General features: G+C 48.5%; 1 non-coding gene across 1 annotated transcript; it reads right to left on the reverse strand.

Annotated features, from left to right (window-relative positions):
- Positions 1-5505: 5505 nt before the first annotated feature.
- On the reverse strand, positions 5506-5577 carry Trnaw-cca (transfer RNA tryptophan (anticodon CCA)). The gene has a single exon. It is a non-coding gene; the product is annotated as a tRNA-Trp (tRNA).
- Between the last annotated feature and the right edge of the window lie 423 nt (positions 5578-6000).

Genomic DNA, 6000 nt, shown 5'->3' on the forward strand with positions numbered 1-6000 from the left:
AGCACTTTGCTGAGATTTCGAGCTCTTCAAATTACCCGCCAGCGTTTCTCCCGAAGAAACGTGCAGCGGAAGTGCGACCTCTTGCTTTCTCCTCCCAAAATCACGAAAGCTACAATACTGTTTTCTCCATGCGGGAACTCCAACATGCCCTCTCATCTTCTCGCTCCTCCGCCCCAGGACCGGATGGTATCCATGTCCAAATGTTGCTGCATTTATCCACCCATAGTCTGCGTTACCTCCTTCGCCTTTATAATCGAATTTGGACCGGCAGCACCTTTCCCAGACGGTGGCGGGAAGCTATTGTCGTTCCCGTTCCGAAACCTGGAAAGGACAAACATCTCCCCTCTAGCTATCGCCCCATTTCTCTCACGAGTAGTGTCTGTAAGGTTTTGGAGCGTATGGTGAATTACCGTTTAGCTTGGTGGCTGGAATCCCGCAGCCTTTTAACACCAGCCCAATGCGGATTTCGGAAGCATCGTTCTGCAGTTGACCATCTTGTCGCGCTCTCCACTTATATCATGAACAATTTTCTCCGGCAACGCCAAACGGTAGCAAAATTTTTTGATCTGGAGAGACAGGCATCCTCCGCACACTGTTCTCTTGGGGCTTTCGAGGCCGGCTGCCCCTTTTTCTTCGCGAATTTATGGCAGAGCGCACTTTTCGGGTGCGGGTGAACACTACTCTCTCCCGTACTTTCTCCCAAGAAAACGGGGTACCCCAGGGATCCGTGCTGAGTGTTGTACTGTTTGCCATCGCCATCAATCCAATTATGGATTGTCTCCCTCCTGATGTCTCGGGCTCCCTCTTTGTGGACGATTTTGCGATCTACTACAGCTCTCAACGGACCAGCCTTCTTGAACGACGTCTTCAAGGATGTCTCGATCGCCTCCACTCGTGGAGCATCGAAACTGGCTTCCGTTTTTCACCCAGTAAGACCGTTTGTGTCAATTTTTGGCGACGTAAGGAGTTTCTTCCGCCCTCCTTACTTCTAGGTCCTGTCACCCTTCCGTTTTCAGACGTCGCTAAATTCTTGGGTCTTATGTTTGACAGAAAACTATGCTGGTCCTCCCACGTTTCCTATCTTTCGGCTCGCTGTCTGCGATCACTTAACACCCTCCGTGTCCTGAATGGTACCTCCTGGGGAGCGGACCGAGTGGTCCTTCTCCGCCTCTATCGCGCCTTAGTGCGCTCGAAATTGGATTATGGAAGCATAGTCTACTCCTCTGCTCGGCCGTCTATTCTTCGGCGTCTCGACTCTATCCACCACCGTGGATTACGTTTAGTGTCTGGAGCTTTCTACACTAGCCCTGTGGAAAGCCTTTATGCTGAGACTGCTGAACCTCCGCTGTCCAATAGGCGAGCAGTCCTCCTGAGTCGTTATGCTAGCCGTCTGTCTTCCATGCCTGCTAATCCAGCCCACGACCTTTTTTTCGACGCCTCCTTTGATGTAGGGTATGCAGGCCGCCCCTCCTCCCTACTACCCCCGGGAGTCCGCTTCCGTCAACTGCTCCATTCTCTTTCCTAAAACCTTCTTGACAACTTGGGGTACAGCTCCGCCTTGGCTACGTCCCCGGATCTGCCTGCTCCGTGACCTTTGTCAATTTCCCAAGGATGGTACCCCTAAACTTGTTTATCGTCGGGCATTTGCTGCTCTATGTGCAGAAATGACGGACGCCATATTTATTTACACCGACGGCTCGAAAACATCGTTAGGTGTAGGGAGTGCCTATATTGTTGGCGACCCCCAAATCGCTTTCGGCTTCCCGACCAGTGTTCGGTTTATACTGCGGAGCTTTACGCTGTTCTCCAGGCTGTCCACTACATCCGCCGCCATCAGCGGATACAGTACGTTATCTGCTCAGATTCTCTCAGCTCTCTCCTCAGTCTCCAAGCTCTTTACCCTGTGCACCCTCTGGTCCACCGGATTCAGGACTGTCTGCGCTTGCTTCACCTGAGGGGCGTCTCGGTGGCGTTCCTCTGGCTCCCGGGACACGCTGGTATCTGTGGGAATGAGGCGGCCGATATAGCGGCCAAGGCCGCAGTCTCTCTTCCTCGGCCAGCTATTCAGTCGCTTCCCTTCACCGATCTTCGGAACGATTTATGTCGCCATGTTGCTCAATTATGGCATGCCCATTGGTCGGCACTTCCCTGTAATAAATTGCGGGAAGTGAAAGCCCTTCCTTGCGCTTGGACCTCTTCCTCCCGAACGCGTCGTCGGGAGGAGGTAATTTTAGCTAGACTCCGGATAGGGCATTGTCGTTTTAGCCATCGACATCTTTTAAGCGGCGATCCTCCCCCACTCTGTCCCCACTGCTCTCAGCTGTGGACGGTAAGACACCTTTTAATTGAATGCCCCTATTTTAATCCGTTACGCTCCCGTCTACAGCTATCGCCTGATCTATCGTCGATTTTAGCAGATGACACGCGCTCCGCCGACCGCGTTCTACAGTTTATTAGTGACAGTGCAATGACGTCAGTCATTTGAAGCTTTTTTTGGGGACAATCACCCCCTTTCTGTAGTGGATTTTTAAGCAGTCTTCTATTTTTAGTTTCTCCAATTTTCTGACTTTGTTCCCATTGCTGCTGGTTTTAAATTTCGGTTTTTTACTGTCTTAAGTCACGGGCTGGGCGCTAATGACCATAGAAGTTTTGCGCCCTAAAACCACAAAAAAAAAAAAAAAAAAACATACAACATGTACTCGGTGGCCGGCCGGAGTCGCCGAGTGTTTCTAGGCGCCTCAGTCTGGAACCGCGCGACCGCTACGGTCGCAGTTTCGAATCCTGCCTTTGGCATCGATGTGTGTGAAGTCCTTAGCTTAGTTAGGTTCAAGTAGTTCTAAGTTGTAGGGAACTGATGACCTCAGATGATAAGTCCCACAGTGCTCAGAACCATTTAAACCATTGTTTTTTTTTTTTACAAGTTCCTCGAGATCTGCTTCCTGAAGGTGGGAAATGTTTAGCATCCAGTGACTTCTGAATCGTTTAGTGCGTTGTCGGTCCAGTTGTATAGCAGTGGCGTAGGCGCAGTGTTCGCTACATGGAACGGGAATGACCTCTGAATCAACAACACGTTCACTGAGCTAAGAAAACACACATTCCGTCGAAGCGGCTACTGGAGGTAGAAGTGAAGTATGTAAGTTTCACAAGTGTAGGGTGAAGTCGTTCCCACGTATCCTTTAGATTGATTCTTAAAACGAGTTCATGGAGCTCCTTACAGTAGTCAAAATGCGGCTTCTGATCTTTCTGATGCACAACACGGTTAAAATCTCCTCCTATTACAAGGGCAATCGGATTCTTCCGAAGCAGGTAGATAAATTCGGCTATAAATAAGTCGGTCGTTGCTAACTTGTGCTCACTCCCTGAGGGCGCCTATAGATCCACGAGCGTGACACCGTAAATTTTGCAGCATATGCCACGCCCCGACTACAGTTTTTCTACGTCCGAGACGGGGATGGATGCCTTCACGCACGAAAGCTGCTGTATCGGTGCTAAGTTCGAAAGCGACATTGGCAATGCAGTGGAAGCCTACAATGACCAGATCTAAAACGATTTACTGTAATAGACGTATATCGGCTGCAGACTCAATAACAAACTGCCTGAATATTGCAAGTTTCAAATCGGTCGTGATTCTGTTAATATGAACACTCAGGAACTTCTACGCTTGTATCATGTAAGAGTGAAGAGTGGCCATCACCATCGTTTGTATCCGAGAGGGCTTGAATTTTGTGTTTGCTGCGTGGCACATTAAAGTTCGGTTGAAATTTCTTTTTGTTCCTCCCGCTGATTGCGACTTTTTCTGCAGAAAGTGGCATCGGAGAATCTACACAGGTGTCCTGTTCAGTTTTCCCTGCTACAACAACTGGCACTTGCGTCTCGCCGGATATTTCTGCCTGAGACGCGCTAAGTTCCTGTGTAATCACACGGTGGGATTGTTTGGAAGCACTCTCGTGTTCAGGTTGTTTACAGAAAACGCCGACATCTTGGTCTGTGTTGACACACTCGTCGGCTTGTTTGTTGTTAGTGTTGCGTTGCTGTGATACGAGTGGTTGAGCAGTGCGCAACACGTCTACGTCACTGTGGACAACGTGCTCAGGTTCACAATCAGGCTTGTTGGAGAACCGACTCTACTGACGTGAGTGGTAAACAAGATTCAACCTTGGTCCTAGCACTGACGTCATCGGGCGAAGAAATATGAACATCTACACTTAGTTCTTGTACAGCGTTTTGCGCTTGCTCAGTATCTCCTGCCGTTTATTTTACATCAAGCTTGGCTGGTGGTTCGGTTACAGAGACACCTTCATCGGAACTACTACTATCGCAAGTTTGACGTCCATTGGATCCTACTGCAGTGACTGAACGGATGAGTGGGTTCTGATCCATGCCTTTAGTAAGAGGAATAGCAGGAAACTCTACTTCAAAAGGTTTTTTATGTACGGTCACATTTTCGGTGAAAAGTGACTGCTCATTAATTGTTAATTGGGTGCCTGACACTAAATCGTCTAAAGTGCGCCTCTTACGTTGTTGTAAAGTAGGTTTTACTACCGTCGTTCTTTTAGGGCAATTCTCCCGTATGTGACAACTTTCGTTGCAAATGAAACACGTAGAAGCTTCACAGAATATTTAACCAGCACCGTACACCCACAAACAAATAAATACGATGTGGTATTGACTTTAATTTGCATCTCCACCGATCTGATGCCAGAAAAACATTGCAACTTACGTTGCCTGGACTACTTTCATAGTCTAATGTTACGAACTTCAACATATTTCGTGAGCACATCTTTTAAGAAACAGTTGTAAAAACGCACGTTAGGGATCTCGACGTCAGCGTTAGGAACTTCGACAGTACTCACAGTGCCGTCGCGATGCCGGAACTCGACGCCACCTCCATGTTTCTGCAGAAGTCGTTCCAGTAAAAGGAGATTAAGAGTTTCACGAAAAAGCAGTATAAATCCAGGTCGTAGTAGGCAGTGTGAACTTGATCTGTTGTTATTCCTACTGTGTCGACGATCCACTCATGAACTTCCAGTGACTTGGCTGAACTGATCTCGTAGCCTTGTCAAATTCGAACTGCAGGGTATTTTTTTCCTCGGAATCGTCGGAGCCATCTTGCAAATTAACCCAAAAGGGCTAACTGAATACAGCAAACACTTAAAAAAATACATGAGCACACAGCCACGCACAATCACGTGGCCGGCCGGAGTGACCGAGCGGTTCTAAACGCTACAGTCTGGAACCGCGCGATCGCTACGGTCGCAGGTTCGAATCCTGCCTCGGGCATGGATGTGTGTGATGTCCTTAGGTTGGTTAGGTTTAAGTAGTTGTAAGTTCTAGGGGACTGATGACGTCAGTAGTTACGTCCTATAGTGCTAAGAGCCATTTGAACCATTTTGAACAATCACGTGAAACAGAAAGCACAAACTCAATGTAAGCGAAGCTAGTGACACTGAGCGCTCAGAACGTCCGCACGCTGCCGCGTCTCAACCGGTAACGAAAATTCCATTGTGACCCCGGCGTGATTTGAACACGCAACCTTCTGATCTGGAGTCAGACGCGCTACCGTTGCGCCACGGAGTCGACACTGCTTAGGTCTTGTCATGAATAGGTTCCTCGAACACTTACTGTACCGTTCAAACCTAAGAAATAATGACAGTAGGATCCAGGAGAGGCTCGTCCCAGATGTACTTGCTCTGGCGGGGGTGTAACTCAGTGGTAGTGTGTCAGCTTCGCATGCAGAAAGTCCTGGGCTAAAATCCCAGCTCCTCCAATTTTTGTTTCTCCGTGCAGCAGTACATGAAAACTTTTGCCTATCACCATATTCTATAAAATTCAGTGTACAAGATTCTTCCCCCAAGCAAGCGTATTTCGTACAGTTCGACCTCATAGCGAGTGACGATGACTTGGAAGACACTGTGCTGCGATCCCCCCGTTGAAATGTTGCTCCAAAGTCTTCGGTATGGTGTGCGGAGTACATTACAATCATGTATTTGCAGCTCATAG

Source organism: Schistocerca cancellata, chromosome 3 (genome assembly GCF_023864275.1).
Source record: "Schistocerca cancellata isolate TAMUIC-IGC-003103 chromosome 3, iqSchCanc2.1, whole genome shotgun sequence".
NCBI classification, from domain to species: Eukaryota; Metazoa; Arthropoda; class Insecta; order Orthoptera; family Acrididae; genus Schistocerca; species Schistocerca cancellata.